The sequence below is a fragment of the Triturus cristatus genome, chromosome 3_1, assembly GCF_964204655.1.
Source record: "Triturus cristatus chromosome 3_1, aTriCri1.1, whole genome shotgun sequence".
Lineage (NCBI taxonomy): Eukaryota > Metazoa > Chordata > Amphibia > Caudata > Salamandridae > Triturus > Triturus cristatus.
In genome coordinates this window covers 742,896,320-742,914,699 of record NC_140583.1, presented here as the reverse complement: position 1 = coordinate 742,914,699, position 18,380 = coordinate 742,896,320, and the positions used below count along the sequence as shown (strand labels likewise).

Below are 18,380 nucleotides of genomic sequence, written 5' to 3'. Positions count from 1 at the left end.
AGTTAGGACTGCAATTCCCAGAATGCCTCTCACATGTACAAAGTTCTTAGTTTCTTCGATGTAGATCTTGGCAAAACTTTACCTTGTATATACTCGGTACCAAATGCTAAGAAAGCCTTTACTGGGTATAGTACCATACTGTGGCTGCATCCGATGGTCCGAGTAACACAAGAAATCTCTGCGACCTCCCCGGTTTCTGTTCGTTGTAACTTGCCATTAAACAAAAACAATTTACCAGCACGGCGTGCTCTGGGATAGATTCCCTCAGCAGACTCTGGCCACTTCAAAAGTTCATTTCCCAGGTGAGGCGGGCCCCTCAGTGTGGCCCTGCCATTCAATCCTTGTCCATGTAAATTGACTCGGCCGGCGGGCGCTCATACATATAAATCCAGACGAAATTTTCTGACAGGGAAAGGCGCCACAGCCTCTCGAGTCGGGGCCCGTTTAGGTGTGTCAGACACCTTATAAATCCCAAAGAACACTCGCAACATTCAGCTGCGTGAAACAGGCCACTCCGTCGTGCTGTTTAAAGTCCTTTATTCTCGGCAGACAAAGCATTACGCGTTTCGAGGTAAGCAACCTCTTAATCATATGCAACATTGAGGGGAGGGTTCGTTGGCTTATTTAAAAACGTGGCTGCAACATTGAAGAAGGACCAGTGTCCAATTGTTTGTTAAAGAGGCAGTTCATTTTTGCATTTTACGTTTTTTAAATGCATGGAAAATACTTTCCTTGTTATTTATTCATGAACAGTCTCTAAGGAAATTGCAATTGAAAGTTCCATATATGCAAATATGAAGTTTACATTCTCGTACCCCTACAAGTTAGGACTGCAATTCCCAGAATGCCTCTCACATGTACAAAGTTCTTAGTTTCTTCGATGTAGATCTTGGCAAAACTTTACCTTGTATATACTCGGTACCAAATGCTAAGAAAGCCTTTACTGGGTATAGTACCATACTGTGGCTGCATCCGATGGTCCGAGTAACACAAGAAATCTCTGCGACCTCCCCGGTTTCTGTTCGTTGTAACTTGCCATTAAACAAAAACAATTTACCAGCACGGCGTGCTCTGGGATAGATTCCCTCAGCAGACTCTGGCCACTTCAAAAGTTCATTTCCCAGGTGAGGCGGGCCCCTCAGTGTGGCCCTGCCATTCAATCCTTGTCCATGTAAATTGACTCGGCCGGCGGGCGCTCATACATATAAATCCAGACGAAATTTTCTGACAGGGAAAGGCGCCACAGCCTCTCGAGTCGGGGCCCGTTTAGGTGTGTCAGACACCTTATAAATCCCAAAGAACACTCGCAACATTCAGCTGCGTGAAACAGGCCACTCCGTCGTGCTGTTTAAAGTCCTTTATTCTCGGCAGACAAAGCATTACGCGTTTCGAGGTAAGCAACCTCTTAATCATATGCAACATTGAGGGGAGGGTTCGTTGGCTTATTTAAAAACGTGGCTGCAACATTGAAGAAGGACCAGTGTCCAATTGTTTGTTAAAGAGGCAGTTCATTTTTGCATTTTACGTTTTTTAAATGCATGGAAAATACTTTCCTTGTTATTTATTCATGAACAGTCTCTAAGGAAATTGCAATTGAAAGTTCCATATATGCAAATATGAAGTTTACATTCTCGTACCCCTACAAGTTAGGACTGCAATTCCCAGAATGCCTCTCACATGTACAAAGTTCTTAGTTTCTTCGATGTAGATCTTGGCAAAACTTTACCTTGTATATACTCGGTACCAAATGCTAAGAAAGCCTTTACTGGGTATAGTACCATACTGTGGCTGCATCCGATGGTCCGAGTAACACAAGAAATCTCTGCGACCTCCCCGGTTTCTGTTCGTTGTAACTTGCCATTAAACAAAAACAATTTACCAGCACGGCGTGCTCTGGGATAGATTCCCTCAGCAGACTCTGGCCACTTCAAAAGTTCATTTCCCAGGTGAGGCGGGCCCCTCAGTGTGGCCCTGCCATTCAATCCTTGTCCATGTAAATTGACTCGGCCGGCGGGCGCTCATACATATAAATCCAGACGAAATTTTCTGACAGGGAAAGGCGCCACAGCCTCTCGAGTCGGGGCCCGTTTAGGTGTGTCAGACACCTTATAAATCCCAAAGAACACTCGCAACATTCAGCTGCGTGAAACAGGCCACTCCGTCGTGCTGTTTAAAGTCCTTTATTCTCGGCAGACAAAGCATTACGCGTTTCGAGGTAAGCAACCTCTTAATCATATGCAACATTGAGGGGAGGGTTCGTTGGCTTATTTAAAAACGTGGCTGCAACATTGAAGAAGGACCAGTGTCCAATTGTTTGTTAAAGAGGCAGTTCATTTTTGCATTTTACGTTTTTTAAATGCATGGAAAATACTTTCCTTGTTATTTATTCATGAACAGTCTCTAAGGAAATTGCAATTGAAAGTTCCATATATGCAAATATGAAGTTTACATTCTCGTACCCCTACAAGTTAGGACTGCAATTCCCAGAATGCCTCTCACATGTACAAAGTTCTTAGTTTCTTCGATGTAGATCTTGGCAAAACTTTACCTTGTATATACTCGGTACCAAATGCTAAGAAAGCCTTTACTGGGTATAGTACCATACTGTGGCTGCATCCGATATATATTCAATGAAAAAACCATAGGTTTCACACACGTTATAGTTAGGAATTAGCATTTAAAAAACCTTAGAAATTCAATGAAAAAACCAAAGGTTTCACACACGTTATAGTTAGCTGGACATTTTACTCGTAAAAAACCATTGAAATTCCCCCGTTATAGTTAGTTAAGCTAACTATAACTCGCGCGCCCGCAATGCACTGCTGATGACGTCACATATTACATCACTCATGACATGGTCAGTGACATCACTCATGACATCACTGATGACATCTCAAATGACATCACTGATGACATCACTAATGACATCATCCTTGTGATAGAGTGGCAGACCTCCTCTCACCCTAATATAACCTTTGATACACACATTTATAAATAGAGACTAAACTTTTCAAAACAATGGACATACCAATACCAGTTACAACAACCTCTTCAGTAATTCTAAGATCCACATACACATCCACTCATTCACCAACAGTCCTATACAGTCACTCATACATGTACTCACTCATCATATGTACTCATACACCTATACATCCTGTTACACAATGCCACTCATCCGTAGAGTTACTCACACACATAGTCACTCATGCTAATAAAGAATCAAACATCCATTTACTTGCATATACAGTTATACACACACCACCACACTTACTTCTACAAAAACTTACACATACTTAGTCTTTTAAACAATCACTTATAGAAACACATACTTATTCATACAGGAACTCTTTCAATCTCTCACTCTCACATATACTCACTTATATACACCAATAGTCACATATACTAGTTTAAAACATATGTAGTTACTCATAAAAACACTGTAGAGACAGTCATTCACTCACTAACACACCCATACACACACTCATCCACCCATGCAGTCCTGCACACATACTATCTTCAACACATACAAACAGTGAGTCACTCATTCATGCACCTATGCACTACGTAATACCCCCCATCGAACCATACAGACATCAGACACTTATACTGATACCCAAAAAACCAACTAATAACCTATATAAACACTCATGTAGCTGCTCACCAACCCATGCAGCCACTTATACACAAAGTGAAAGACTGATACAGATATATACATATTTAAACATTACTCACTAAGCCATGTATTCACTATGATACACCTAATCAGTCAGTTACACAATCAATTTTTAAAAAACAAATCATCCATTTAGACACTTATATACCCATTTATTCTTCCATCGACCTTGAGATATACATATATAAAACATATTTAATTTTCAGAAAAACACACATTCACGGGATGATGTCATTAGTGATGTCATCAGTGATGTCATGAGTGATGTCACTGACCATGTCATGAGTGATGTAATATGTGACGTCATCAGCAGTGCATTGCGGGCGCGCGAGTTATAGTTAGCTTAACTAACTATAACGGGGGAATTTCAATGGTTTTTTACGAGTAAAATGTCCAGCTAACTATAACGTGTGTGAAACCTTTGGTTTTTTCATTGAATATATATATATATATATATATATATATATATATATATATATCTATATATATATATATTCACTGAAAAAACCATAGGTTTCACACATGTTATAGTTAGCTGGACATTTTACTGATAAAAAACCAATGAAATTCCCCCGTTATAGTTACTGTAGGCAACTATAACTTACGCGACCGTAATCCTCTGCTGATGCTAATACTGTATTTAGACACTTATTTGCCCATGTCTTCTTCCATTAAATTTTAGCTATACATATATTACAAATATTTTTTTTTCATAAAGACACATATGTCATCAGCAGAGGATTACGGTTGCGTGAGTTATAGTTGCCTACAGTAACTATAACGGGGGAATTTCATTGGTTTTTTATCGGTAAAATGTCCAGCTAACTATAACATGTGTGAAACCTATGGTTTTTTCAGTGAATTTGCAAGGTTTTTTAAATGCTAATTCCTAACTATAACGTGTGTGAAACCTATGGTTTTTTCAGTGAATTTGTACGTTTTTTTAAATGCTAAGTTACTTTACGCCATTTGTGACGTGTGCGCCCACTTAACGCAGTTCGTTCCGTGCGCGCACCGTGCGCTTCGCGCACCGTGCGCGCACAGTGAGCACGCGGTGCGCTTCGCACACCGCGTGCCCACGTTACGCTAGATGGGCCATGAACGCACGATGCGCTTCGCGCACCGTGCGCACATGGAGGACATATGATGAGCATCGTTGTGACAGGTAAAATATATGTTTTGTTTAGCTCTATTAAGCCATGCACAAATGGTGCCCTTCGGGCACCTTTTGCACACGGGGTGGGGAGAATGTGGATATTTTTTTTTTTATTATTATTTCTTACCGTACGCGTACGGTAAGCGTAATCGGCGAAATTTTCGAAAAAATTAAAATTGCCTTTTTTCACTTGGGGGATCATTGGGGACTCCCTCGACATGGCTAGGTGCTTGGGAGCTGTGTAAACAGCCCCTTTACATGTTTTTGCACTTGGTTTTTCAACCCCCTGTCAGAGTGCGAGAGAGAAAATGGCGGCCGCCGCTTCCTGGTTTCGACCGATTCAAATGTTTACTAAGATCTAAGGGCCAATCAGAAAAGCGCTCGCGCACGCCACCGTACGCGTACGGTAAGCGCACCGTAAGCGCACCGTAAGCTGGCTCAGATATATATATTGATTTAAAGGCTATTTTCTCAGAATCTACTGAACAGATTTACACCAAACCTACAAAAGGCACTTCCTTGACCTGAGGACTACCTCTCTGCCAAATTTCCCCGCAACATTCTATTTGGAATAACTTTGGCACCGATTGACGAATCCTCGCGAAATTTTCAAAATAGGTGGGGCGCTCCGCTCCGCTCCTTCCCTGAAAGTCTCGGGGGGATTCGTCAAGCGGGGGCTGAGAAAAAGGGGGAGTCCCAAAACGCGTTTTCCCCATGCATTTTTCCATAGGACCTTTAGTCCAAGCTACAGCCCGAGCGGCTGAACAGAATTACTTGACAGTTCCTGACACCCTAGCCTTTGTCAGGGGGTCCCAGAAGGACCCCCAAGGGCAAAAATTTCCTTTAAATTTTTTGCAAAAAATCGCGGAGTACGCGTAGCATGCGCCTACGGTACGCGCACAGTGAAAAACCTTAAAAAAAAATAATAAAAAATACATAACTTAGCATTTAAAAAAACGTACAAATTCACTGAAAAAACCATAGGTTTCACACACGTTATAGTTAGGAATTAGCATTTAAAAAACCTTGCAAATTCACCTAAAAAACCATAGGTTTCACACATGTTATAGTTAGCTGGACATTTCACTCGTGAAAAACCATTGAAATTCCCCCGTTATAGTTAGTGCAGGCAACTATAACTCACGCGACCGCAATCCTCTGCTGATGACGTCAGATATTACATCACTGATGACATATGTGTTTTTCTGAAAAAAAAATATTTGTAATATATGTATAGCTAAAAATTAATGGAAGAAGACATGGGTAAATATGTGTCTAAATACAGTGATGTAATATCTGACGTCATCAGCAGAGGATTGCGGTCGCGTGAGTTATAGTTGCCTGCACTAACTATAACGGGGGAATTTCAATGGTTTTTCACGAGTGAAATGTCCAGTTAACTATAACATGTGTGAAACCTATGGTTTTTTAAGTGAATATATATATACATATAAATATATATATGTATATATATCCAAAAGAACTTCACGCACACATCAGGAGGTGAAAAATAAGCCTTCCAGTCGGGAGTGAGATAAAACAGGTTTTTATTCCAGCAGGTAATCAAAGTTCAGCATTACGCGTTTCGTCCAAGGCAGGTCTTAATCATATGTACATTGTGAGGGTCTGTAGTGGGCAAGTTTAAATACATTCAAATGACCAAGCAGTGAAGAAAGACTTTATATGCACAGATTTACTTGTGCGCTTTAAATCTTAATGACTCTTTGGTTCTTTTTCTTCGGAGGATCAGTTCACAATTTTAAAAAACCCGTACTCTTTTAACTCGTTTTTGTTTGTGTTTTGTATTGCTGTAAATATAAAATTGCTTAAACAATGTTTTGCAGTATGAATTGTAGAATTGGATATACAAAAGATCATACATATTGCAGATCACTGAATTGAATACAAATGATAAATTATATTGAAATGTACAACGAAAAAGGGTTTTGTTTCTAAGTTTATGTCAATACACACTTTTATTTATAGATTGTTTTTAGAACATTGATATATGATTTTTATGTTTAACAGCCATGAAGAAGTGCAAATATGTGTGAAACACATGTTGGCTGTATTGCTGTATTAACTGACTCATCACAAGAATAAAGAAAGATACAAATAAAGTATACAAAAATGGTTACTGTATGTTGTTGATGACTTCTCAGTACCGTTATTTATGTATTTCAGTTACTATACTGGTGGGAACTATTATAATACATACATACATATAACATACGCTCACACGTACACATATAAATATATATTCACTGAAAAAATATAGGTGACAGAGGCTTTATAGTTAGGCTCACATTTCTAACATATATTATGTAAGCAGATATGTCACTGTATGTGTCCATGTGTGAGGGATTGTATGGGTGTGGGAATGGGTGTGTGAGTGAATGTATAAGTAGGTATGTGAGTAGCTGTGTGGGTAAGTGAGTGGCTATGCGAGTGACTATGTTGCTGAGTGAGTGGGTGTCAGTGGCTGTATGGGTGAGTGAGTGAGTGGCTGTGTGAGTGAGTGGCTGCATGGGTGGGTGAGTGGGTGTGTAAGTGATGGGATGGGTGAGTGAGTGTATCTCTGAATGGCTGTGTGATTGAGTGACTAGCGCTGCATGTGGCTGTATGGGTGAGTGAGTGGCTGTTCAATTGACTGGTTGGAGTTGGTGTGTGAGTGGCTGTATTGTGAAGTAAATGTGTGTGAATGAATGTATGGGTGAGTGAGTGGATGTGTGAGGGCTTGTATGAATGTCTGAATGGGTATATAAGTGGTTGTGTGGGGTGCAAGTGAATGTGTGGATGCTTGTATGGGTGAGTGAGTGGCTGTGTTGGGAAGCTGTATTGGTGAGTAAGTAGGTGTGTAAGTAGCTGTTTGGGTGAATGTGTAACTCTGTGATTGGCTGTATGGGTAAGGGTTGTATGAATAGGTTTATGGGTGAATGAGTAGTTGTGTGAGTGCCTGTATGATTGAGTAAGTGGGTGCCTGAGTGGCTCTACAGATGAGTGAGTGGGTGTGTGAGTGCTTGCATGGGTCTGTGCATTGGTATGTAAGTGGTTGTGTGGGTGTGTGAGTGGGTGTGAGAGGTTGAATAGGGGTATGAGTGTGTGTGTGTGAGCTTTTCTATGGGTAATGTCATCAGTGATTTCATTTGAGATGTATGAGTGATGTTACTCACCATGTCATGAGTGATGTACTATGTGAGGTCATAAGCAGTGCATTGTGTGGCGAATGATATACTTAGCTCAGGCCACTATAACTGCTGAAATTCACTGGTTTTCTATGAGGGAAATATGAGCCTAACTGTGACATCTCGGTAACCTCTGTTTTTGTAGTGAATTTTTGAGGTTGCTTTTAATGTTCTATTTACTGACTATAACGTCCCTGCAACCTTTGTTTTTTCTAAGGTTTTTTTAATTGTATTTCCTAGCTGTAACCTGTAACCTTTGAGAGTGGGTGTGTGAGTGCCTGTGCGGGTCAGTGAGTGGGTGTGTGAGTGTCTGTGTGGGTCTGTTAGTGGGCATGTGAGTGTCTGAGTGGGTCTAAGAGTTCTTAAGTGGGCCTGTGAGTGAGTGTATAAGTGGGTGTCTGTGTGCCTGTGTGGGTCTGTGAGTAGGTGTGTGAGCACCTGCATGGGTCTGTGAGTGGTTGTGTGAGTGCCTATGTAGGACTGTGGCTCGGTCTGTGAGTGGTGCTATTGTTCTGTCAGTGCGCATGTGAGTGGCTGTGTGGATCTTTGAGTGGGTGTGTAAGTGCCTTCTGTTTGTGAGTGGGTTCAGGAGTGGTGCTATGGATTTTAGGCATTACTGAGGGCCTTTATATGGGAGAACCATGGACTCTGCTCTCAGCAGCAGGTGACAAGGAAGAACCTCCTCATCACAGTCAGTATGTGAGATATTACGTTTGAAAAAAGCAAGGATGCAATCACCTCCATTTTGGATTACAGATAACTTTTCTGTGTGGAAATGCAGAGTAAACACACTTGCTTTTCCTTGGCCATGCGCATGAAGTCACGATGGTTAATACTTTAGAGAAAAAGAGCTTCAACTCGGGCAGCTGCTTTGTTTATATCTGTAAGTGCTTACTGTTGAGGTTTCATTTCTGTGAACTGAGCATCATGCCAGAATCAATCCTGCCCTGTGTATTTATCCAAGAAGAGGCCACCATTTTGTGCAACACATCTACCCAAGTGGAGTACTTTCTAGTAAGTGCTACCTCGTTGGGTAAATGTATAGTTTGTTTCTTACACTACAGCTGCGTAAAGGATTCTGAAGAAATCTCTCCAGTAACTTTTTCAATGTGATTGTCCCTCAAGTGTATTCATTAGATAACTTTGCAAGGTGGAACTGAAAAGAAATCACACTTGGATAACTTGTACTTTACAGAAGTAAGTGCTTTGATTTTTGGTGGCGAAGCAATCATATTCCTAGGCAAAAATCAGCGGGATACATGCTCAGTGGCCTTTTAGTAACCTGTGAATAATCCTGGGAAAGGGGTGAGATGATATTGCATACCTCTTAGGTGTTTGCCGCGTGGCCAAACAAGTCGGATTTCTTGGAAAGTTTGCATACTTCTTAGCTTTAATGGTTTCATTCCTGCTCTCAGCAGCAGATGACAAGAAAGAACACCCTCGCCACAGACACTACGTGAGATATTGCGCTCAAGAAATGCAGAGAAAACACACTTGCCTAGGCCATGCGCACAATGTTAGGATGATTAGTACTTTACTGAAGTGGAGCTTCGACAGTGGCGCAAATGAGGGAGGGGGTCATGCAGCCACCCTCCCCAAGCCAATTTCAGCCCCAGGGATCACATCCTTTGGGGACCAGCCATTAACAAATGAAGGAAGGTGAGGTGTGGCCCCCCCTCCCCAGGCCAATTATGGGCCCAGGGACCCAATCCCACAGGATCAGGCACTTTTTTTTTTAAGAGATGGGGTCTTAACGGCCCCCCTCCACAGCTGATTATGTTGGCCCTTGGGCCCCATCCCCTTAGGCCCAGCCATTACCAGAAGGGGAGGGGGAAGCGTGGCCCCCTCCCCCAAGCCTATTTCAGCCCCAGGTATCCCATTCCCTGGGGCCTGGCCATTTGTCTTAGATGCCCCCTGGCCACCTAGTCAGTGTGCTATGGGACCACGGGGAAGCTTCAAGGCCCCTGTGTTCCCTATTGATTCTTGCCTCCTGCGGGAGCTGACATTGCTTTCACACACAGGAAGCTGCTAAATATGCAGCCCCCTTAGTGAGAAAGCAATCCTTTTGTCTGTTTTTCTGCTTGCTTGACATCAGGCAGGGAAACAGATGAAAGCTCTGCTTCCAGCAAGCAAGAGCATTTCCCCGCTCTCTATTGCTGGAAGTAGAGTGTTTGCTGGGACTTGGCAGGAGTTGTCAAAGCTCCCACCAAGCCACCACAAACAGCTATGTCATAAGGTAGTAGGCACCCCGAGACAGCAGGAACCAGTACTGGGCGGTGGCAACCTCCATGGCCCTCCTCCTTTGATTTAGTAGGGCATGCCCCGGGGAGAGGGCGAAACCTGAGGCAGAGGAAGGGCAAGGAAGGGGGCCGCATGCACCCCTCTCACTTTAAAAATAGAATTTGGCCTTGGGGAGATAGTGGTCCCGGGGGCACGGGAGGTCTGTGTGGACCCCCATTACAAAGAAAATAGCCCTGAGCAGGTGGCTGTCCACGAGCCCAAGGGTCCGTCAACCCCTATTAAACAACATAAGTCCCAGGGAGGTGGTGGTCCCTGGGGCAAACAAATGCTGGATGAGGGGGGCCCCCTGTGCCTCCATCTTTTAATTTTGCTTTAGCAAACATCCCCCAGTACCTGTCCCACCCGAGTATATTACCTACTGGCAGTCAGCAGTATTTAGTTCTACTTAGAACCATGTTTCCAATGGGAAAGCATTTTTTGAGTTGCCTATATATTTTTCATCGCTTTACGAATCTTTATAAAGGTTTCAAAAAACAGCACCAAAGTGACTCTTGTTGTACATGGAAAGTTCCGGGGTGATTCTTCAAGCTGCGGCCGAAAATAAGGGGGTCAAACAAAGTGTTTTTCCAATGTTTTATTTCTGTAGGGGATTTTGAACATGACTACAGACCGAACTGCTCGACAGAATTACGCCAGACTTGGCAGAAAGCGATAACATATAAAAAATCCAAATCACTTAAAGACCAACTTGTCCACAGCTATCAGAACACTCCTGAGAACACTACATCGCTAGGAAGTACCAGGGGCTTTAAGAAATGTGGCTCGTGCAAAGCATGTGAGCACAGCAAAAACCGTGACAGTTACATCGCAGGAAAAAAGAGAAAAAAGATCAATAAATTTATAACCTGCACCAGTGACTATACCATCTATGTCCTGGAATGCCCCTGCGGTTTGAACTATGTGGGCAGCACGAAACTACAGCTTAAGACCCGCATTCTACAACACATGAGAGCTGTGACCAATACTGACCTCAATTACCCCGTTGCGAGGCATTACCAAGAGAAACATCAGAGTAATGCCAAATTGGTCAAGTTCTATGGCATTGACAGGATCTTACCCCTCCAAAGAGGGGGAGATCGCGAGAAACTTCTGAGAATTACTGAGTCAAAGTATATCATCGAACTCAACACTAAGATTCCTAATGGGATGAATTATGGTGAAGAACTGGCCACTCACATAGGGATTTAGACCTCTTCCTCGAGCGTGTCCCCACATTCATATAACATTTTTACACCTTTCTTTTAATACCGGAGTAAAGGGCACAGTATAAGAATGACCTGAGATGATATTAGGTTGATATATCATTGTTGATTTATAGCTAGGTTTAGCTTAATGATAGGTTGTCCTAACCCTCCGGTGACATTTAGTTTTATCGCATTAATTTTCTTTTTTCTATCTTCACTGGGTGTAGGTATTGAAATAGATTTTATTTCTCACGATCCTTATCACGAACAGTTGATGGCCCTGCCCCGTAATATCCCCTTCTCTTCCCCCTTTTTTGGCAAGTGGTAGAAGAAGTTATCGCTGTAATAATCTATCTATCTACTCCATGGGTTATCTGAATATATCATTTCGATTATGAGATAATGCCGACATGCTGTTGAGGCTATGGTATACTACATGAAACTATCTTTGGAATAGAGTTGGGGTACATTACCCGCAACTTATATTCACAATTTACAATTACAATTATATGAAATTGTCTCTGAAATATTGTCGGGGTACATTACCCGTTATTTATTTGAGCACCATAGTACCAGGTGGGTACCTTACCCAAGCACCCTAGGACTTCCCGTCTTATGTTTCATTAAGTATAAGGACTACAATTAATAAGTTGTGTCACATGTAGGAGATATTGCACTGAAATATAGATAACCTGTACTGTGACCTGTCCTGACCTAATCTAAATGTTTAGGATTTATGATGAACGTCCATATAGTGTATCAGAAATTGTCTCTATGGGAATACGTCATTGGTGTACACTGGGTACCTTTACCAGGTGCATGTATGAATTTGTGCTATCAGTGAGACATCGTATCAATTTGTTATTTGTCAATATTATAATTTCACATTGTCGGATGAATTTGGAAAAATAATTGTATGAATAGCATTATAATCATCAGCATATTTTAGACATTATCATGGATTGTTTTGAATCATGCAAACATACACAATTGAAATGGTGGAGCTCGATAGTATTTCTTCACTATCTATTATTTAGTGCACTCGGGGTACATGAATTTGTGCTACCAGTGAGACATCATATGAATATGTTAATTGACTATTTTCCGTTGTCTGATGGACTTGTAAATAACTGTATTATCATTATTATTAGAATGCGTTATCATGGATTGTTCAAAATGATGAAAATGTAAACAAATGAAATGTTTGATCGCGACAGTATTTCTTCACTATCCATCTACCTTGACCTGTATTTCTAGGGGAATTTGGGCACGGGTCACTAACTTGACAAAGGCTTCGCCGAAACGCGTAGTTCTGTTCGTTTGAAACAATAATAAACTTATTGTTTTGTCCTGGGTGTGCCGCTGGATTATTTACTGAGATTTCTCGGATTATATCCACACTGAGATATATATATATATATATTTTAAAAAAGTGTGAATAATTTTTAGTAAGGAAAACTATATTCAATCTTTTTAAAAAAAATATATTATACTGAAGTGGCGCACCCTTCGCACACCCTACACAATGGCTGCGTGCATTCCGGTAGCCATTTTGAAAAGTCACACTGGGGTCGCAACTTCGGCGTGATTTGTAAAGTATGAAATATCTTTAAATCAGTTATAAATAAAAGTTTTCCTTTAAGTGTTTGTCTAAATGTATTATTAAAAGTATTTTTAAAGTATTATTTTCAATATAATTTTGAATACAAATTATTCATTTATTATTGGATTCAGAGGTTAGGAGGGATAGCCATTTTGCTCAATCTGTTTTGCAAGATTTTTGGGTCTAGTCAGGTGGGCAACCTCCTACGGGTGAGGTACGATTTGAGGATTCTATTCAAAAGGTGAAGAATCAACAGGCAGAAGTATCCATCAGAGGAGTAAGTTAATTACCTTCGGCAACGCTTTTTCTGGTGAATACAGTATCTGCCTGAGGATTCCTCACTGTCCCACCCGCCTCCCTGTTGTCCACCTGTTTCTACCAAACAGATGCTTTTACTGTTTGGCATGAATGTTTTTAATGTCTTAATCATGCTTATGTTTTAATAGTGAGAAATGCTTGATCTGTTGCTATTTCTTGATGCCTTTATTGGTTATGCATTTGTGTGTGTATATATATATATATATATTCACTGAAAAAACCATAGGTTTCACACATGTTATAGTTAGCTGGACATTTTACTGATAAAAAACCAATGAAATTCCCCCGTTATAGTTACTGTAGGCAACTATAACTCACGCGACCGTAATCCTCTGCTGATGCTAATACTGTATTTAGACACTTATTTGCCCATGTCTTCTTCCATTAAATTTTAGCTATACATATATTACAAATATTTTTTTTTCATAAAGACACATATGTCATCAGCAGAGGATTACGGTCGCGTGAGTTATAGTTGCCTACAGTAACTATAACGGGGGAATTTCATTGGTTTTTTATCAGTAAAATGTCCAGCTAACTATAACATGTGTGAAACCTATGGTTTTTTCAGTGAATTTGCAAGGTTTTTTAAATGCTAATTCCTAACTATAACGTGTGTGAAACCTATGGTTTTTTCAGTGAATTTGTACGGTTTTTTAAATGCTAAGTTACTAAACGCCATTTGTGGCGTGCGCGCCCACTTAACGCAGTTCGTTCCGTGCGCGCACGGTGCGCTTCGCGCACCGTGCGCGCACAGTGAGCACGCGGTGCGCTTTGCGCACCGCGTGCCCACGTTACGCTAGATGGGCCATGAACGCACGATGCGCTTCGCACACCGTGCGCACATGGAGGACATATGATGAGCATCGTTGTGACAGGTAAAATATATGTTTTGATTAAGCTCTCATAAGCCATGCACAGAAAGTTCCCTTCGGGCACCTTTTGCACACGGGGTGGGGAGAATGTGGATATTTTTTTAATTTTTTTTAATATTTCTTACCGTACGCGTACGGTAAGCGTAATCGGCGAAATTTTCGAAAAAATTTAAATTGCCTTTTTTCACTTGGGGGGTCGTTGGGGACTCCCTCGACATGGCTAGGTGCTTGGAAGCTGTGTAAACAGCCCCTTTACATGTTTTTGCACTTGGTTTTTCAACCCCCTGTCAGAGTGCGAGAGAGAAAATGGCGGCCGCCGCTTCCTGGTTTCGACCGATTCGAATGTTTACTAAGATCTAAGGGCCAATCAGAATCGCGCTCGCGCACGCCACCGTACGCGTACGGTAAGCGCACCGTAAGCGCACCGTAAGCTGGCTCAGATATATATATTGATTTAAAGGCTATTTTCTCAGAATCTACTGAACAGATTTACACCAAACCTACAAAAGGCACTTCCTTGACCTGAGGACTACCTCTCTGCCAAATTTCAAGTAATTCTGTTCAGCCGTTCGGGCTGTAGCTGTGTCTAAAGGTCCTATGGAAAAATGCATGGGAAAAACGCGTTTTGGGACCCCCCTTTTATCTCAGCCCCCGCTTGACGAATCCCCCCGAGACTTTCAGGGTAGGAGCGGAGCGTAGCGCTCAACCTATTTTGAAAAATTTGCGAGGATTCATCAACCGGCGCCAAAGTTATTCAAAATAGAATGTTGCGGATTTCCTATGGAAACGTGGTCCTAACTATAACTACCTACTGGCGACCGCCAGTAGGTAATATATATATATATATATATATATATATATATATATATATATATATATATATATATATATATATATATATATATATATATAGAGTATGCTATGTATACATGTGAAGATGTGTCGGTCCACCTGTTTACCTCGGTGGCATGGAAAAAATGGGTCCTCCTATGGCTCCTATGACATCGTACGGTGTCGCGAGCGGAGCCGTGCTATTATGACATCGTCGTCGATGTGGGAGAGCTAGGAAAGAATTTCCACAGAATGCTGGCGCAGGGGATATTCACCTAAGTGTTCAGGCTAGGCCTTTGGGAGCAACTGTTTATGTTACCACTCCAGAAACCGAAACCAGTGATCCGAGTGCAGTGGCCCTGCAGATGGCACATGAGGTGGGGAGCCCAGTCGTGTGCACCGGCTGGGCAGCGAAGTGGCAAGCAGCACTACCCACAGAAAAGATACCAAGGGCACTGAATAACACAGGATCTTCTCTTTGTATCTGGCAGGAACAACAAGGTTAAAATTACCTAGTTCCAAAATGTAGAATTAGTGCTACAATGGTCTTCAAGAGGACCTGCAATGGATGCCGCTTCTGCCTTCCGTACACTGGAGGCGGCACATGGGTCGGTACGGTACGGTCATACTGTGGTGGGACGCACACTCGTTGACCTCTCATGGCACTGCTCCACACTCTGGGGACAACGTTTTCCATTAGCTCTGTTTTCTGATGACGTGTCGCGTCGGCCCCGTCCAACAGCAGAACCGCTTTAGATCCAAACAGACTCTTCCACTCTCTCACCGGAAGTGAAAGCAGGCCACGCGGACACTTTCACAATACAACAACCGGGAATGCACTTTTCTGTAAAAAAAACACATTCCTTCCTCCTTATTTATCAAAAAACCGACTCACTGAAGATCAGGGGCCAGCTTCGATTGGTAAACAGCCGTTACAACAAATTTTTTACTTCGCGATACCATTACAATGTTGCATTACCACGCATGCGTTGTAGATCGAGAAGTCATTACTACGCATTTTTTTAGAACGCATGGTCATTTACCACGCATGCCTTTACAATGAATTTTGTTGTAAAGGTATGTATGGGAAATGGCCATGAGTTCTAAAAAATGTAGATGATCCACGTCGTTGTAAGGAAACAGAGGCTGTTCCGTTTCCTCACAATGACGTGCACCACCCCTCAGAGACGACATGAAGCAGAAACCATGAGGAGAGAGGAACCACGAGGAGTGAGAGGTAAGGGGGATTGGGCATGGGGTGGTGGTTACTTTCCTAGGGTTTAGGGTAGTACAGTGGTGTTTGAGTAGTGTAGGGGGTCGTGCTGGTTGTAGTGTTTTAGGGTTTAGGGTAGTGAAGTGATGTTTGTGGAGTGTAGGGGGTCGTGCTTGGGGTAGATTTAGGGTTTAGGGCTGTGCAGTGGTGTTTGTGTAGTGCAGGGGGCCGTGCTGGGGGTAGTGTTTTAGGGTTTAGGGTAGTGAAGTGATGTTTGGGTAGTGTAGGGGTTCGTGCTGGGGTAGATTTAGGGTTTAGGGTAGTGCAGTGGTGTTTGGGTAGTGTAGGGGGTCGTGCTGGGGGTATATTTAGGGTTTAGGGTAGTGCAGTGCTGTTTGGGTAGTGTAGGGGTTGTGCTGGGGGTGGTGTTTTAGGGTTTAGGGCAGTGCACTGGTGTTCGGGCAGTGTAGGGGTCATGCTGGTGGTGGTGTTTCAGGGTTTAGGGTGGTACAGTGGTGTTCGGGCAGTGTAGAGGATCGTGCGGGGGTGGTGTTTCAGGGTTTAGGGCGGTATAGTGGTGTTCGGGCAGTGTAGGGGGTCTTGCTGGGGGGGTGGTGTTTCAGGGTTTAGGGTGGTGCAGTGGTGTTCAGACAGTGTAGGGGGTTGTGCGGGGGTGGTGTTTCAGGGTTTAGGGTGGTGCAGCGGTGTTCGGGCAGTGTAGGGGGTCGTGGGGGGGTAGTGTTTCAGGGTTTAGGGCAGTGCAGCAGTGTTCGGACAGTGTAGGGGGTCGTGCGGACGGTGGTGTTTCAGGGTTTAGGGAGGTATGTATGTATGTATGTATGTGCGGTCTTATATAGCGCTCAAATTACCCTTGGGCATCTCGGCGCTTGCATTGGGAACCCGTCCTGGTTTTTCCCTGTGAGATAACCCATACTGGGCATCCCCAAGGTGAAAGCCAGGCATCCCGCCGCGGGGGGCCGTTGTGGAGATTAAGCAAGCTTGTTGCCCAGAGCTGCATAGTGTGAACTCGTGCTTAGAGTCGGCACCGAAGCGAGAATTATCGAGTCCGTGGACAATTGGGCTCCAGACCCTGCCGCGTCGGGAATCGAACCCTGGTCCCGGGTCTGACCTCTGCTTCAGGGTATGCCTCCTCTAACCAGTGAGCTACACTTCTCCACTGTGCAACGGTGTTCAGGCAGTGTAGGGGGTCATGCGGGGGGATGGTGTTTCAGGGTTTAGGGCAGTGCAGCGGTGTTCAGGCAGTGAATGGGGTTGTGCTGGGGCTGGGGTTTTATGGTTTAGGGCAGAGCAGTGGTGTTCGGGAAGTGTAGGGGGATGTGCGGGGTGGTGTTTTAGGGTTTAGGGCAGGGCAGTGGTGTTCGGGCAGTGTAGGTTGTCATGCTGGGGGTGGTGTTTCAGGGTTTGGGGCAGTGCAGTGGTGTTCAAGCAGTGTAAGGGGTCGTGCAGGGGGTGGTGTTTCAAGGTTTAGGGCAGAGCAGTGGTGTTCAGGCAGTGTTGGGGGTCTTGCTGGGGTGGTGTTTCAGGGTTTAGGGCAGTGGTGTTCGGGCAGTGTAGGGGGTCTTGCTGGGGTTGGTGTTTCAGGTTCTAGGGCAGTGCAGTGGTGTTCGGGCAGTGTAGGGGGTCTTGCAGGGGGTGGTGTTTCAGGGTTTAGGGCAGTGGTGTACGTGCAGTGTAGAGGGTCTTGCTGGGGCTGGTGTTTCAGGGTTTAGGGCAGTGGTGCAGTTGTGTTTGGGCAGTGTAGGGAGTCTTGCAGGGGTGGTGTTTCAGGGTTTAGGACAGTGGTATTCGGGCAGTGTAGGGGGTCTTGCTGGGGATGGTGTTTCAGGGTTTAGGGTAGTGAAGTGGTGTTCGGGCAGTGTAGGGGGTCGTGCGGGGGCTGGTGTTTCAGGGTTCAGGGCAGTGCAGTGTTGTTTGGGCAGTCTAGGGGGTTGTGTGGGGCTGGTGTTTCAGGGTTCAGGGCAGTGCAGTGGCGTTTGGGCAGTGTAGGGGGTCCTGCTGGGGCTGGTCTTTCAGGGTT

General features: G+C 43.5%; 1 protein-coding gene across 1 annotated transcript in view; it reads right to left on the bottom strand.

Moving 5' to 3' along the window:
- Positions 1-18,380, bottom strand: part of LOC146860906 (mucin-5B-like) — an 814,361-nt gene that overhangs the window by 586,704 nt on the left and 209,277 nt on the right. The gene's annotated exons all lie outside the window — the stretch shown is intronic.